Raw genomic sequence first — 17,043 nt, 5'->3', positions numbered from 1 at the left:
CCAAAAAGGCAGCCATTTACCCCTTGACAATGCAATGAGTGATGGCTGCTGTATTCCAGAAGGATCTATTCGGGAAGCAAAATTTAGGATAGGGTAGGACCAACACAAAGAGATGGGGAGACGTAAGGACCCCATCTGCCTGGATCTCTTGGGTTGGAGCCAGCCTCTTGAGGATACAGTGGCTCCCTCTCCTTCCACTTTGTGGGATATTGAGGATTTACACTAAGGAAACCCATACCTGCCATAGCTGCCCCTTGGTCAGTTTATTTGGATTAGTGAATCAGGATAGAAATGGTTCCTCTTTTTTTTTTTTTGAGGGGGGGGCGCGGTTCGCGGCCCTCTCACTGTTGTGCCCTCTCCCGTTGCGGAGCACAGGCTCTGGACATGCAGGCTCAGCGGCCATGGCTCACGGGCCCAGCCACTCCGCGGCATGTGGGATCTTCCCGGACCGGGGCACGAACCCGTGTCCGCTGCATCGGCAGGCGAACTCTCAACCACTGCGCCACCAGGGAAGCCCTCCTCCTTTTTTTTTTAAACTGAGTCATCAGCCTAACATAAGACCTTCATGTCTTCATGTTTAGCAATTAGAATTACCACAGATGAGTTCAGTAATGGTAAGTCGGCAATGCTGAGGCTTGATTTGTGCCCTCACAATCCTACCTTTGCCACAAAGCCTCCCATTATTCTGGAAATATTCCATGGGTGCTATTCCTTTACCACACAAGAACCTACTCACCAAAAGAAAACATTAAAATCTGAGTTTAATTCAAGTGCACAATGAAGGAGAAAATGGTAGAACCAGTCAAAGCAGTTAGACTCTGGTATTTAAGCCTTGGGCTTTAACCTCAGGTTTCACGAGTTCAAATCCCAGTTCCAGGGGGAGAGGAAGTGAGGAATTACTGTCTAGTATGTACAGAGTTTCCATTTGGGATGATGAAAAAATTCTGGAAATAGATAAACAGTGGTGATAATTATACAACAGTGTGGATGTAAGTTAATGCCACCAAATTGTATACTTAAAAAGGTAAGTAATTTTATGTTCTTTCTATTTACCACAAATAAATGCTGGTGAGGATGTGGAGAAAAGGGAACCCTCCTACATTGTTACTAGGAATGTAAATGGTGCAGCCACTATGGAAAACAGTATGGAGACTTCCCAAAAAACTGAACACAGAACTACCATATGATCCAGCAATTCCACTCCTAGGTATTTATCCAGAAAAACAAAAAAACAAAAAACCCCCACTAATTCGAAAAGATACATGACCCCAACATTCATAGCAGCAAATTATTTACAATTGTCAAGATATGGAAGCAATCTAGGTGTCTATCAACAGATAGACAAGGATAAAGAAAGGATAGAAAGGATAAAGAAGATGTGATATATATATATATACACAAACACACACACACACACATATGTACACACACAATGGAATACTACTCAACCATAAAAAAGAATGAAATTTTGCCATTTGCAATGACATGGATGGACTTGGAGGGTAGTATGCTAAGTGAAATATGTCAGACAGAGAAAGACAAACACTGTAGGCTATCACTTATATGTGGAATCAAAAAAATAAAACAAACTAGTGAATATAACAAAACAGAAACAGGCTCACAGATACAGAGAACAAACTGGTGGTTACCAGTGGGGAGAGGGGAGCAGGAAGGGGCAAGACAAGGGTAGGGGATTAAAACGTACAAACTACTAGATATAAAATAAATAAGTTACAAGGATATATAGTATAACACAAGGAATATAGCCAATATTTTCTAATAACTATAAATGGAACATAACCTTCAAAAATTGTGAATCCGCGTTTTGTACACCTGAAACTTATATTATACATCGACTATATCTCAATTTAAAAAATGCAGAAAAAAATCCCAGTTTCACCTCTTGTCAGCCATTTAGGCAAATTGCTGTACCTCTCTATAATTCAGTTTCCTCTAGAATGGAAGAGGATAATAGTGATATTAGCTTCACAGGGTTATTCTAATTGAATGAGATGTGTGGGACAGACTTACACTGATTCCTAACAATCAGAGTTAGCTGTTGTTTGATGATTTATGAGTGTGAATTCTGTCATTAAAATCTCTTGCATCTGTAGTAGGATTCTTTGTGGAAACCATCAGTTTTAGTTCTGCTTATAAGGCAGACCTACATCTGTTTGAGATCTCATGTAAGACTTTCATTACTCTTAAAAGATGCCCCTATTGATAAGAGTGTGGGGGTGGGGGGCCCTCTTGCTGCTTGTAAGCCAGACAGTAATTGGTGCTACCATTCTGAAAGGCTATCAAGCAATATGGCAATATGGAACAACATTCAAAACATGCATAGCCGGTGCATGCAACACCATTTCTATGAAAAGTAGTCACATATGTGTGTTCAAGTAACAGGTATCCATTGTAGCACTGATTATAATAGCAACAAACTGGAAACTATATGAATATCTATTCATAGTCAATTGATTAAACCCCAAAATGGAATCCTATATAACCATGAAAAAGGATGATGCCATATTATAATATTCCTATAGATAAATGTCACAATAAATTGTAAAATTTAACACCAATTTATGGGAAAAGGCAGTTTGAGAACAGAGTATGTAGTCTGACCACATTCATGGAATTTATGCTTACATGTATGATACAATTTCTGAAAGGACAGTCATCAAACTTTTATAGTGGTTATCTCCAGATGGATTATAGGGAGACATTTACTTTCTGTTTTAAACACTTCTGTATTACTTGAGGTTTTTACAAGCATGTATTACTTTCATAATGTGCAGAAATAAAAAAAATATTTCCATTAAAAAAATGAAAGAGAGACCATAAGGGACCTCTTTGGCTATGGAGAGAAAGAACAAGCCCTCAAGGTGTTATTCTAATTTAAACCTTTTATTTTTATGTAGCATCCCCCAGATCTGAGTCCATAAAAGGAAACGGATGAACAACTACTGCAGTGACAGCAATAAATAGGGTCCCAGCAATCTTAATTATCTTTGCATCTGTCTTCCTCTGGCAAATTCAGTCAGTGTTTTGAGTATCCTTCCAGTCTCCACACCAGTGACCTCCACCTTCTTTGCCTTTGCTGATTTGTCTCCGTAGTGGAGCTAAGGTCAAAGCCTCATTCAGCAGCCCACTCTCATAATAAATGCTCAGGGCAGCCATTGGCTCTCTTGCCCACAGTCCCCCCAGCACATATGGGACTTGGATATGCCTGGATCACCAATAATGGCCAGGATCTTGCTATGCAGGGCCCTCTGTTCTTCATCAAACAGGTCTATTGCTCCCCCACAAACACAGGATTCAGCCTATGAAAGGATATGACTCCCACACAATGATCACTGAGAGGCACAGTGGCTTTCAACCTCTGTGTATATATGTGTGGGTGGGTTGCTCAACAAAACAAAATAGTGTTATGCAGGAGAGTGAAAGGAGAGACAAAGCATCTGGAAATAAAGGCCATTGCAGCAGGATGTGATGGAAAATGGGGATTCTGGAATCAGACTAGGTTAGAAACCCAGCTGCCTCACTTATTAGCTGTGTGGCCTTGGCCAAATTACTTAGCCTCTCTGAGTTTTAATACGCCCATCAATAAAATAGGAGTAATAACATCTTTCATCCAGAGTTGTCAGGATTCACTGAGATAAAATATATCATGGGCTTGAACCACAGTTAGTGCTCACAAATAATACTGTTCTTTCCTTCCCCTCAGACTTTGGCATAGCATTAAATAGCCACAGCAGTCTTGAAAATAGATGATTTTTCTAAAGAGCACAATGTTCCAGTGTACTGTTCGTACATGTTCTCTTTAAGTGTCAAGTAAGGGCAGTGTTGTGAAAGCTATAGACAGAATATTTTAAAACCAGGGTGGGGGAGTGGGGAGAAATGGGGAAGCTTTATATTTTCTAACTCCTTTAGTGGGCAATTTTCATGATTCAGATGAGGTTGAGAATAACTTTCCAGGTTTTAAATATTCTGTATCATGTAAGAATGAGGAGGAATCACAGATCAATTAGGTTTAAAAGCTACTGAAATTTTCGAGAATCATTTAAATAAAGTACTTATAAATGCTCCTAAAGAGATGTGAGTAACCTTCCACGTCAGCAGTACATGAGTTAAACATGTGGGTAACGATGATATAAAAAGAGGTGGTATGTGAAATATCAGTTCATATGAGGTGACGCTCAATATTAATTTATGTGATATCAATACTGTTTTAGTCTAAATGAACCTTGCCTATATATAAAACACTCCTAATTATTGTAAAACCGTTACTTTCCGCTTACCATTGATCTTTAAGGAAATTACTAAAATTTTTGGAATGTGCTGACACAGCACTATTATTCCGGGTCATTATTCAGAGCAGGTGTCAATCTCTTTTACTTAATAATAAGGCAGGGGAAAAAAAAACAAGAGTAGTTTTTCATTTAATCAAGTCTCTCTTTTAAAAAATAAAAGAGGAACACATTAAGATAAGTGTAACTTTTATAGGGATGTTAACACTCTAATACCCTTTGGGATAGGTGAAGCTTTTGATTTTCAGACCAGTTCAAGAGAAAACATGAAATTTTATAATGTGGGGAATACGATAATTCCTTAAAGGAATAGGTCAAGCCATCAGCAACTGATGGCTTTCCAGACGAGGTCTCCCAAACTTGAGCCAAGTGACCAGGTTGTCCCTTGTTAAACAACATTTCACAGTTGACACGCACCCCGACCTCCAATGCAAGAGTATAGCATTTTAGAGCTCTACCTGTTAGGATTTTAAGAAGTGACTGCAGTAAATCTCAACCACACAAGAGTTAATAATTACACAACTGCTGGTGTAAAAAGGCATTTGTATGTCAAGACTGGAAGGGAAAATTGTGATGGTTTCAATTAGAACATCAGCCTGTGTAAAACTGCTCTGTTGCCCACAAACTCAGGGCAGATTTGTTAATCTAACTGTGCTTCAAATACAAGTGGCTTATATGAAGGCTCTTAATTTGAGGACAAATGGGATTGATTCCTTTATTCTAATCCACAGAACTGCAATATTACAGCTTACATGCAATTTTATGTAATGAACATTTGCTGAACATATTCTAAACGACATGCCTGGTGCTAAGCAGTTGACATGGATTATTTTATGAAATTCTCTCCAAAACCTTATTAAGGCATAACAGTATCTAACATTTCTTCCAGTAATTATTATGTGCCAGGCATTGTTTTATGCACTTTACATATATTAATTTATTGAATCCTTGCAATATCCTGGGAGGTAGATGCTAACATTAGCTCCATTTTACAGACGAAGAATCTGAAGTTCAGAGAGGTTAAAAACTGGCCAGGGTCACACACTTAGTAAGTGACAAAGCTGAGGCTGTTAGACCTCCTGCTCTGCTTGCTGTTACTCTGAGTATGGTGAGCGTGGATCTGGGGGCATGGCGGATCTCATCAATCATGTGGCTGTACTTAGGGCTGGCTGCATAATTCCTGGACCCAGAGCTAACTGAAAATGCAGAGCACCTTGTTCAAAAGTCTGGGGAAAAGTGCCATTAAAGATATTAAGTAGAAAGGTTTTCCTCTCTCTCATAGTCAATCTCCCAACTTGTCACAGTGTTTTAAATTTACTATTTATTTTTTTGGCTGCGTCTGGTCTTAGTTGCGGCACTCATGATCTTAGTTGCGGTGTGTGGGATTTTTCCTTGCGTTGCCAGGCTTCTCTCTAGTTGTGGCGTGCGGGTTTTCTCTTCTCTACTTGCGCTCCTGGGCTCCAGAGTGCGTAGGCTCTGTAGTTTGCAGCCCGTGGGCTATCTAGTTGAGGCATACGAGCTCAGCAGTTGTGGCGCGTGGGCTTACGCCACATGTGGGAATCTTAGGTTCCCTGACCAGGGATAGAACCCACGTCCCCTGCATTGGAAGACAGATTCTTTACCACTGAACCACCAGGGAAGTCCCTAAATTTACTATTTAATGTCGTTCAAAGTAACAAAAAATTAAAATATTAAATTATTAGCATTTTACCATTCATCTTTATATTGTGCATGCCAGTTTTGAATGTAAATACGTTAACTTCTATACGGAATCACTGAATTCACACAATTTGTATTTCACGGCTCCTATGTGCATACGTATTTTGGTCTTACCTGCACAGTGCAAATGCTGCGCAAAGTGAACTCGGCTGTATTTCACACGTGCACACGTTCCACCAACATTCTGCCTTCTGTTTACTTCTAAGGAAAGACTGAAAGGAAAAGCAGTAAGGGCAGCTCTATCCTTCCTTTTCCACCTGTGTCATCATGTTCAGTTTAAGTGGTTAGTTGCCCAACACAGGGACTAACAAGAGTAAGATAGGATTCCTAAGTCTTTTGGGTGTCTTAGAGCGCCTCTGCCTTTTTTCTGAGTTCCAAGGAGGTTCTGGTTTGCAAGGTAAGCATGGTCTCTCAGGGCTCTCAGCGTCCGCCTCACCCCCATCCCACTCACCACAGAAGAAAAAGGCTTCCCTTTTAGCTGCTTCGCGTCTCACAGACTCCCATGCATCACCGGTCCAATAGAATTTTGTGCGTCAGGAAGCGCCTGGAGCGCTACATGCAAATTAGGTGGGAGGGAACAGTGAACGCGCTTACTGCGCAAAGCGCCTGTGCTCCCGCGCACGCACGCGCGCATGCTCTGTGTTCCATAGGACATGGCGCTGGTACTGGCTCGAGAGGTCTGGGGCTTTCTCCTCCCTCCGCCTTGGCCCAGCTGGGCAAGCTGCTCACTGCTCTAAGACTTGAGCTCCTCATTGCAAATGAGAATGGGTCCAGCCACCTCATAGGATTATTGTGAGGAGTAACTGAAAGAACACACATAAAGGTCTTCATACAAGTCTTGGCACAGAGTAAATGCTTGGTAAGTGTTAGCCAGTGTGCTGTGGTTGTTGCTGTCTTTGGATGAGTTTTGCAGTTCCGTTTATTTGAAAATATTTATCTCTTCAAATAAGACAATGAAGAAACCAGGGTAAGATTTATCTTAGAAGAGATGGAAACTTCCCAGTGGTCCCATAGCAATGGGTTTAATCACAAACCCAGCAACAGTCTTCCTATTACCACTGTTAACTCGGTTAAGAAGTTTTGAGTTGGGCTTCCCTGGTGGCGCAGTGGTTGAGAGTCCGCCTGCTGATGCAGGGGACACGGGCTCGTGCTCTGGTCCGGGAAGATCCCACATGCCGCGGAGCTGCTAGGCCCGTGAGCCATGGCCGCTGAGCCTTCGCGTCCGGAATCTGTGCTCAGCAACAGGAGAGAAAAGTCTTGAGTGAAAAATAAATGGGAAAGGTCCCTCTAAGTCGTGTATGTATAGAAGGGACGAGGGAAAGACTTCTCTAGGGCTATATGTGTCTTTATGGGAAGCAGCTAGAGGATTGATCTTAAGCATATGAACCTGGGGTCATTTTTTTTTCCTTTTTTTTTTTCTTTTCTTTTTAATTTTTTTTCTTAGTGTTGCAGGCAGCAGACTCTTCCTGTTCCCTCCCCGGCGTCCCAGGTCACTGCCCGTCTATGAATTCACTAGATCACAGTCACTCGAAGTGGGGTCCCCAGACGCCTCAGAATCACAAATGCAGAATCCTGGGCCCAATGCCAGATCCTTGAACAGAAATCCCTGGGGAAGTCAGGGAGTTAACAGGTTACCTAAGTGCTTCTTATGCCACTAAGTTTGAGAACCTCTGCAGGAGCCTAGGAGCTGGGAAGGAGACCCCTTTTCTTTTTTCCCTCCCCAGTACTGGGCAGGCCTGTCAACCTTTGTTGAATGTTGGAGAAATGACTGAATCCAAAGCATGAGGCAAAAGGATTTCTCCCCATCTGAGGACCCTTGGGATGGTTCTCCTCAGGCCTCATATTCAGTGGGTAAGCACTGGTAAGGCTGTAAACTTGTTAAAATATTAAAATTCTTCCATAGGGTTAGTATATACCCACTGCTCTGACCTCTTGGCTACCCCACTGGCCCAGCTGCCCAGGCCTCTTCCTTGGACTGCCCCATGATCCAGCAACTAAAGGGTTAACCTCTGGTCTAACAGGGGTCTCACCTATTCTCATTTGTCAGTGTAGGTACAAGCCAGCTCTTCATAGGTCCAATGAATGTGGTACCTTATGGGCAGGCTTGTGCCCTGCCTGTGCCCCTACCCTGTGGAGGTAGGTAGGGTGGGAGTGGAGAGGACCCTGGATGGTGGTACCCCAGCTCGTTTACCTTGACTCTAGTGTAAGGGTCTCTGTCTCCACATATCCCCCAGGCCATAATGGGTGGAATCCCAGTGGGTGAGGTGGCATTCTTGGAGGTGGTGCTGGCACCCCAGCAGGCAAATGCCCCAGGTTATGGCTGCCACCAGCTGAGGTACCCCTGCTTCTGGAAACTGCAGCCTCCATGGGACTTTGGCTGTGACAGATCCTGAAAGAGATGGGGTGAGCACGAGGCATGCAAAAATTCAAGTCCACAAATACGAGGGCTCTGTTGGCATGGTTTGACAGGCGAGAGCCTGCTTGGTACAGATGATGCATGCAGGGATTAGTGTGGGGCTAGGAGAAGTACAGGGAAACAGGTTGTCTTTTCATCTATTTGGTCAAGTTTGCTAAAATCACTGAATATCCTCCTGTCATGGCATTAGCCACATTATTTTCATTGATAAAAATGAGGGCAAGTGCTTATGTAGTATTTGTCCTGTGCCAAGCACAATTCTTAACTCCTTTGAATTAGTATAATTATCACCACCAGTCCCATTACAAAGATGAGGAAACTAAGGCCGAGAGGTTATTTAAAACTGAAGTAGCAGAGCCATGATTTGAACTCTGCCAGCCTGACATTGGAGTCCACACTTATAAACACCACCTCTCTTCTTCAGTTTACATTCAAAAAAATTGTGTGTGTGTGTGTCGGACTTAGTTGGTAACAGAGATCTGGAATATATAGAAAACTGTAATACAATGGCTTAGAAACATCGTGAATGAAATTGCTGTCAGTTCTGCAGAAGCTGACAGATGAGTCAGCACCATGAACAATATTGCTGATGTGGAGAGATTATCTGCTCATTGAGACTCCAGGTAACCTAATGATTATCAAGTTATTGAGATCACTGGAAAAGTTCCATGTGTGTTCCTTTGTCAACCATGGCTCGGACAGGGGCATTGTTTACCTGGTGACAGCATGTCAAACAAATGATCAGCAGCAGTTTTTAAAGACCAACAACTGATTTGGATAGTTTTAGAAACTGGTGAACTGCTTGCATTAAAACTCATATATATGTGCTTCTGTTTAGAGAATACTGGGAATTAAATGTTTTAAATTTATATGGTGATTAATTACTTACAGGTTTTTAAATATTTTGATTATTACCTCAGCTTTGCTTATTCAATTCTCCATTCTATTCCTTTGGTCCCCACCTATTAGCTGGGAAAAAAGATAAACTCTCAGACTTAGCACTACTACATCAAGCTGCATTCCTTTTCTGCCTCAAGCTTGCTCCTGGTCTGGCTTACACTTTTTCTTTGAGGGAGAAGGAGGTAGATTCCTGCTTTACTGGAAAAGGATGTCCTGATAATTGAGTGGGAATGTGGGCAAGGAGGCTGTTGCTTCCTTCCGTCAACCCAAGTAATTGAGCTGTCATATTTAACGTTTTATTGGTTAAGATTCAAGTTAGGGCTGGAGCCCTTCTTCTGCAATTCCTTCAGGGGCACATGTGGAAGACAGCAAATAGCAAACTCAGTGATGAGTTCTGAATAAGGCTGTGAGAAATGAACAGTCGGCAGTCCCTGTGGTATCAAGAAACACTAAAGGGAAGAGAGTTGTTTAAACACTTAGGAAGGAAACACAAAGCTCTTCCATTTAGTATGTCAAAACCAGCTCAGAAGTATGTGACAATCCAGGCAAAGCATTACAATTTCTAGCCAGTCCAGTCATGATTCTTTGGCAAACTGCACAGTCATGGTTGTGATGCATTGGGATAAGAGGTACTATATAAATGTCAGATGTTACATAAATGTCAGGAATGATTATTGTTTGTTAATGGGATCTAAACTGTTCCTAAGCAAAGCCCCGACATCCTTAGCAAAGGTTCTAACCCGTGAGAAGGTAAAGCTCAGCCCTGGTTCTAGAAAAGAGCCCAGTTGGGATTTGAGGTTTGAAAACAGGGGTTGGGGTGGTGCCGGTGCCACCACTTGATCAAGTGGCTTCAGGCCAGCCTCTTAACCTGGGGTTTGCCTTAGCTCACCTGTAAAATGGGGATAATTATAACACCTGCCCTATTTCTGCTCCTTGTGCTGGGCTGTTGCGAGAATCAAGGGAGTTAGTTCCACGTGGGTTTAATTGCTTTGTAAAGTGTGAGCTGCCGCGAGGATGACAGTGGTCGTCTGGGATATGCTGAAATTTAGCCTGTGCCTTCCCTTTGAGTCCGACTCACAGAGAGAACATCTGAATGGAAGTTAAGCTGAGGATGGTGATGGTGACTTGGCTGATGATGAAAGCGCCTGACTCCTCCTCTCAAGGAATTGTCGGGAAGATACTGCAGACCAGGGGCCCGGATCCTGCATTCTGGCTCTGGCTCTGCCACTTGCCAGCCTGTGAGCTTGGGCGAGTTACAGACGAGGCTCTGGAAGTGATCGCCAAGGGCCCTTCCGGCTCTGACGCTGAGTCTAAATCAGTCTCATCACTTGGCTCTAGCTGTGATTCACCTTCCCCCCCACCCCCCAGGAGCAACTCTCGTTCCAGCTTCTCACACGCGAGAAGCAGGGGTCTTGGAAAGGGTGGGGGCAGTGTATTGCAAGTGAGTGTGCACAATAAAGAAGTTATTCCTTTGGAAGTGAGGTGGAGAGGGGCGGGTGCGGGGCGGGCGGTGAAAAGGGGTGTCGAATGAGTGCTCTGAGAAGCCAGGATGCAGGGAACATTGTAATGAGGTCACGACTGTCGCAGGCAAAAAGGAGCTGGACATCTGCTGGTGGGGGAAGGGGGAGCGTCCTGCATTTCTGTTTGGAGAAAGTCTCTTCCGGCATTCTTCAGCACCCCCTCCCCACCTCTCCCCATCCCCACACCTTTCAAACGCTACCAGGCCCTCGTCACGGGACAGCCCGTGTCCCTGCCTCTCCTCCGTGGTCCTGTCTGAAACCATGAGGATTGTTTCCAAGCTGACTCACACCACTAATGTCAGGGAGCCGTGTCACACGGCGCTGGGCTCTGCAAGCTGTTGCTTGCGCGGTCGCCACTGCCGCCGCCGCTCCCCCGCGGGTGCACCAGGGTCCGCTCTTGGGGCGGGGGCGGGGCGGGGCCGGGGCGCGGCCCGCCCCCTCGGCGCGCCGGCCCCGCCCCTCCCTCCCTCCCCCACGGACCGCAATGATTTAGAAGTTCAGGAATCCCACGTGACGTCACCGGGGGGGTGATGTAATGCACTCTAAATAGAATGTATTGTAATCTTTGCTCAGTCCAACGTGGTCCCTTCACCCGGGCTCCGCTCTTGCCTTCTCCACACTTGTTTGGTAAGTTCCTAAAAATACGGCTCGGCCACATCTGGGGCTTTTGCATTTAGACACTTTTGTTGCACTTGCCGCGGGAGCCATCTCGGGAGCGTACTTGTTTGCAGGGGTTGGTTCTCGGCAGCAGCCGCGAGGTTACTTGGTCCAGTGGGCAGGTCGCAGGGCAAGGAGTAGGGAAGATGCGATGCATTTTTTTTGGAGGGTGATCTGTGTTTGTAAACACTTTGGCGGACCAGAGGGAAGTCCGGCCTCAAATGCTGGTGGACTGTGGAATCGGCTGTGTCCTGAGGCTATCCCAGAGACCCCACGCCGTGTCCGTCCCGGAGCGCGTCTTGGTGGCCGCCGCGCCGTGCGACTGGAGGGATGCTAACGTGGAACGAGCGCCGTGTCCGCCCCGGCGTGCGTGCGTGTGTGGGAGCGCGCGTGCGTTTCCCTGACACGGGGAACAGTTATGAATCGGGGGTGTGTGTTTGCCTCCAGAGACCTGGCAAGGTGCGGAACCCTCCAGAAGTGCGGTCAAGCGGCGGCAGCGGCGGCGGCAGCGGAGACGGCGAGCCAGGAACCTCCCCCCGCGTCCCCAACTTCCCGGTGATGCGGCGGAACCCCCGGAGAAAGTTTGCAAACTTCCAGCGGGCGCGGCGAGGACGCCGGGTCACCTAGGGGGCGGACGGGCCGGCGGGCGCACGGGGGGCTAGCTCCCTCCCGGGTGCCAAGCCTGCTGCTGCCACCTCTTCCGCAGAGCTGCCCACCGCAGGTGGTGGGCGCGCGCGCCGGGGGAGGGGACATCGTCCTTGGAGGGCACTTGGCTTTCACTCCAGGCGCGGAAGGCTCGAGCGTGGCGAGGCTCTCCTCGCCTTCACTCCTCCAGCCGCCTCTTGCCTCTGTCCGGTTCTCGCTGGCATCATTACCTCTTCCCCGCCGCTGCCCCAAATGACAGCTCCCGCTTTTGCCGCGGCGGCGCGGTGGCAGTTCTCAGGACCCGGCGGCAGAGTCTTCCTCTCCAGCAGATTCTCCACGGAATCGCTTAAAACTTTTCAAGACGTTCTTAGAGGGGCAAGACGCACAAAGGAACCAAGGAGATGTTTTCTTCCGGCGGCTGCATCCCGCTTTTCCTTTGCTATAGATTTATTTCGAGGAGGTAGTGGGGAGGTATCTGGTAGATAAAGCCTCTGATCTAGCCCACCCCAACTTTCCCTGAACGAGTGCAGCCTCCGCTTGAGGCTTGTTCAAGGCCAGGAACTGAAGTGGGCTGCTTGTAGATTTCGTTGTCAGAATCCGCTGAGTGTTTGATTTTTATTTTTCCCTCCCTCTCTGACATGTGTCAAGGAATAAAGGCTGAATACAGGTCCATTACGTCATTCTGCAGGCCAGTAAGTGTTTGATTAACAGCTTCAGATACTCAAGGGTTGGGGGCTTAGAAGTGCTGACAAAGCAACAATGCTTTCCGCCCCCAGCCCCCAACGTACTAGTACAATCGCCAGTTCCCTGGGCATCTTTATTGCCCTCTCCTCCCGGACCCCTCCTTCTCCACCCCTTCTCCCGCCCACACTGTTATCACTCTGGCCCTGCCTCCGCCTTTTACTGCTTTCCCTGGGGAGATCACAGTCCCCGGAGTGAGGGTAAGAGCTTCTGGTGGCTGAGGGGAGCGCGGTGCCTGCTCAGCGCACGCACAATCTGCCCTTTTCTATTATTTAAGAAAGGCACCAGCGAGCTCGCTTCTCCAGGGCAAAAATGCTCAACTCTGATAGAAAAGGCATCTCAGGAAATGTTTAGAGACATTATGATAATACAGTGTCCCTGTGGTGACTTAGGAAAACAACACACTCGCTGCAAGCAAAGTACTTAATTTTACATAGCGCCTTCCTCAGACCGGTTATCCGAAGAGGGATGATTGAGGATGCTGACTAAACCAAATTTAGCCAAAGGCTCAAGACTAAACGTTTCATTTCCAAAGTGAGGGAATGTGAGTCGTCGAACCCAAAGTACCATACAATAAATTGGTGCGTGTGTTTTAACCTTAAGTTTCTATATTTAAAGAGGAAGTTAAATACTAAGTCATTGAATTGAGTCAGAATCCACGTATCTGGCAGTTGAAATAAAAATACTGTGTGTGACATGTTTAAGGGGATAAAAGTAAAAAGAACTCGGGGATGGGGGCGCTGCAGTGTGCAGCAGAAATCAAACAAGAGATTTCCTAACAGGCTTTTGGATGGGGGTGGGTGGGTGCAGAAGATTTGAGTGCTCTCTGATTTGGAGTTGGTGAAAGCTAAATAAAGGAAAATTTATATTCTGAGTATGTGGGAATTTCTTGAAGAACACATGTTTTGTTATAATCAGATCTACTTTCTTCAGCGTGAAAGCCATGCTGTAGAGTAGGCATTTGTGAAACTCCTGTCTGGGGTCTAATTGACATCCTTCCCCAAGTTTGTGGCAGTATTTATTATTTATTCACATCTAGAGATGAAATAGTATAACCTCCACACAATACATGTGCATCTAAAATGTTAAACTCCTTGTTTGTGATGCATACATAGACCTAAAGGGGAAAATGGCCCGGGTCACCAGCACTGGAGAGTGTGATTAATGATCAGTGATTTAGTGATCAGTGATTAGTGGTTTTATTCAAACTGTTACCTCTGACCAGAAGCACACATCAGAGGATTAACAGGCTCTTTAGATAAATGCTCATTAGTGGAAGGGGAAAAGCAAAGATAATAGGCATGCACCCAGGGACAACTTTCGAAGAAAATCATTCCCCGTCTTCAGAATAATAAGCTCTATTAACAGAAAGCCCTTTTAATTTAAAACTTGCTTTTATCTTGTAAATCAAAGTTAGATGTAAAAGTTTGTAGTGCCATTATAACCTAAATTTTCCCATATCCACTAGATGTGGATTATCTCAGTAGCGATATTTTTTTTATTTAAATAAACAATTGGACCTTTAGAGCAGCTGAACTCTGACAAGTCCTTAAGTCCCAGGGTTTGAAGGTGTCCCCCCTTCTGGAATGGAGAGTGCAGCTTGCTAACTAGATGGCGCAGTGTTATTTGGTGTTCTGTGCTGTGTCGTGCAGGAGTCTAAAGGAGCAAGTAGCTGCTTGCGAGGTGTTCTTCAATACTTACAACAAAGTTGATTCTGTGTAAGGTTGGAGGCTAGACAGTTCTACAAGTTTTTAGTCACATTTTCCATGTCAGTTAAATCTGGGGAGTTCAAGGCTACTGGAAAAATTAGTCTCATTACTAAAAGAAATTTAGAGCCCGAAGGAGAGGAGGTACGGGAGTCCAGGAGGTACCCCTGGGCTGCAGAAGTGATTGTAAAATACCAGACCTGTTCTTTTTTTTTTTTTTTTTTCTTACTGAGAGCTAGTTTCACAGTCTTGAGGTCTGAACTATTGAGGCAATACTCAAAGCTTTATTTTCTTCCTAATCTTGCTGGGGAAAAAGAAGATACTAGAAAGAAAGGAAGAAAAAATTTGATTTGGTGTCTGCAGGAAGCAACACGTTGCTGATTTTATTCTACAGATAATGGTAAGGTGATGTTTATTACACTTATTAAGCAGAAAGGGAACTTTGTAGTTGGTTCCAGGAGAACGATCTTGTAGTTTCATAGGTGAGATTCACAAATGGAATTCTTACTTTACACTGACTTTTAATGTTGCTTTTGTAGTTTCCTGGGACTTGATAGCATTTTGTTGGAAGGTGTGTGTGTGTGTGTGTGTGTGTGTGTGTGTGTGTGTGTGTGTGTGTGAATAAGACCATTATTTCCTGGGTAAAATAATGTTCATGAGCATGGGAAGTGCAGTGGGGAAGCTACAAAGCATGTGAAATAATATGCCAGGTAAGAATTCTCTTTTCCACAAGCTTTCCTGAGATTTTTATTTTTCAACTTTACTCAGACTAAACTTGTTTACTCAGTTGATATCTTCCAGCCAACTGGTTTTGACTGTAAATTGCTGATATCCATAAATTGCTTGTCAATCAGAAGTCAGTTGTGACCTTATGTAGTTTATATATGAGCAGAGAGCTAATTAGAACATTCCCACAAAAAAGTGGAAACAGTGCCTTTATTTTTATATCTTTGTGATGTCGCAGCTTTTGTTCGAATAAGGGGTTAAGTGAATAGTAGTTTGTTAGATTTTCCCTGTATAGCTTTTCAATGACAGTAGAAGATTTTTGTTACGATTATTTGTTGCTATTATTTCCCACACCTGTGGATTCAAAACCAATCAGTTGTAGACTTTCCGTGGCTGTGTTCATACTAACGTCAGGTTCCTGCTCTCCTGATTTCTTGCTATAATTTGCTGTTTAGCAATGATGCACCACAATCCTATAGTGTTTCCTTAGCATTTCTTTGCTTCTGATTAAGCTGAAAATTATTTTGTGTGTGTGTGTGTGTGTGTGTGTGATGTTCACTGGATCACCAAGATGTGAATTTTGTGTCACATTTTGTAGTTGGTTTTCTTCTGGTTATGTTGTTAGATTAAAATTGGGGATTTGAGTGGACTTATTATTTTAGTCATCTTTTTTTCTTCTTCTTCTTCACTTCAAAGCAGTGCTGTTAGCCACAAAATTAATGTGATCATGGCTGGTGTTTCCCATCTATATGCTTCTTTTGCTTCTTCCAAATTGGATTTCTACAGCAATTTAAGATCTTTTTTTAGAGGCAGCTTTCTTGGATGAAGATGGAACAGTGATCTCAGTCAATTCATTATCTTGTCCAGTTTGACTACCAGCTGTATTATGGGAATCAACCAATGCTTTTATAAATTAGTGTTTAAAAATTTAAATCTAGGACTATTTCTCTGAATCCTATTTAAGAAAATTACACAGTTGAGATAAGGTAATAAACTGGAGTGGGGGGGGGGACCAGCTCCAAATATTTAAATGTGAGAAAGAAGCACTTTTAGATATGCTAAACAGACTTAAAGAACCTTTTTGTGTTGCTATTTGTAAACTAAATAAGCTATCTACTTTATGGCATTGCTTTAAATAGAAACTCTGACACTTTAAAAATGACATCATGTTTAATGTTTTCACTAAAGAGTTCTTACATTTTGTAATTAGGGGAAAAAATGGGCAATTAGTGTTTTTTGAGGATCCATTAGTATTTCATTGTTGGGAATCACAAATCATGGATTTAATGTAAGAAAAGAGAAGAGAGAGAGAAGGCTTTTACAAGTGTCCAGGTAATACTGGTAGTACTGTTGCAGAAACAAAAGTAAAATTTTTTCAAGCTCTTACTGAGACTCTGGTACCTTCAAAATAAAACGCTAAAAGTTTAGGGTAAATTCCTGAATGTATAAGATGTTACAGTGACATTTCCATATTTCATTCCTCCAAGCTCACTCTGTTGCCCATTTATCTTTTCCGAGAAATAGATCAGAATCAACTTAACACTTTAAAAGTACATATTTTAGCCGCTTCCTTCTACTTCCTCAAGGTTCATATTTGTAATCTGTACCCTAAGATTAACAAGGATTGAAAACTACCAGGTTGGCATTTGGCTTGAACTAAACTTAGTAAGAGTTCCTCTTGGCTTAGGGGTTCTGATGTGAAGTAG

At 43.9% G+C, this 17,043-nt stretch overlaps 1 protein-coding gene across 1 annotated transcript in view; it reads left to right on the top strand.

Annotated features, from left to right (window-relative positions):
* Positions 1-11,424: 11,424 nt before the first annotated feature.
* The window catches only part of CREB5 (cAMP responsive element binding protein 5), a 409,537-nt gene continuing 403,918 nt past the window's right edge, over positions 11,425-17,043 (top strand). The window contains exon 1 of the mRNA XM_060156943.1: positions 11,425-11,489. The gene's annotated coding sequence lies outside the window, so the exon portion shown is untranslated. The remainder of the gene's footprint in view (positions 11,490-17,043) is intronic.

Source organism: Lagenorhynchus albirostris, chromosome 8, assembly GCF_949774975.1.
Source record: "Lagenorhynchus albirostris chromosome 8, mLagAlb1.1, whole genome shotgun sequence".
NCBI classification, from domain to species: Eukaryota; Metazoa; Chordata; class Mammalia; order Artiodactyla; family Delphinidae; genus Lagenorhynchus; species Lagenorhynchus albirostris.
The sequence above is the reverse complement of the archived record's forward strand: the minus strand, read 5'-3'. Positions and strand labels throughout refer to the sequence as shown.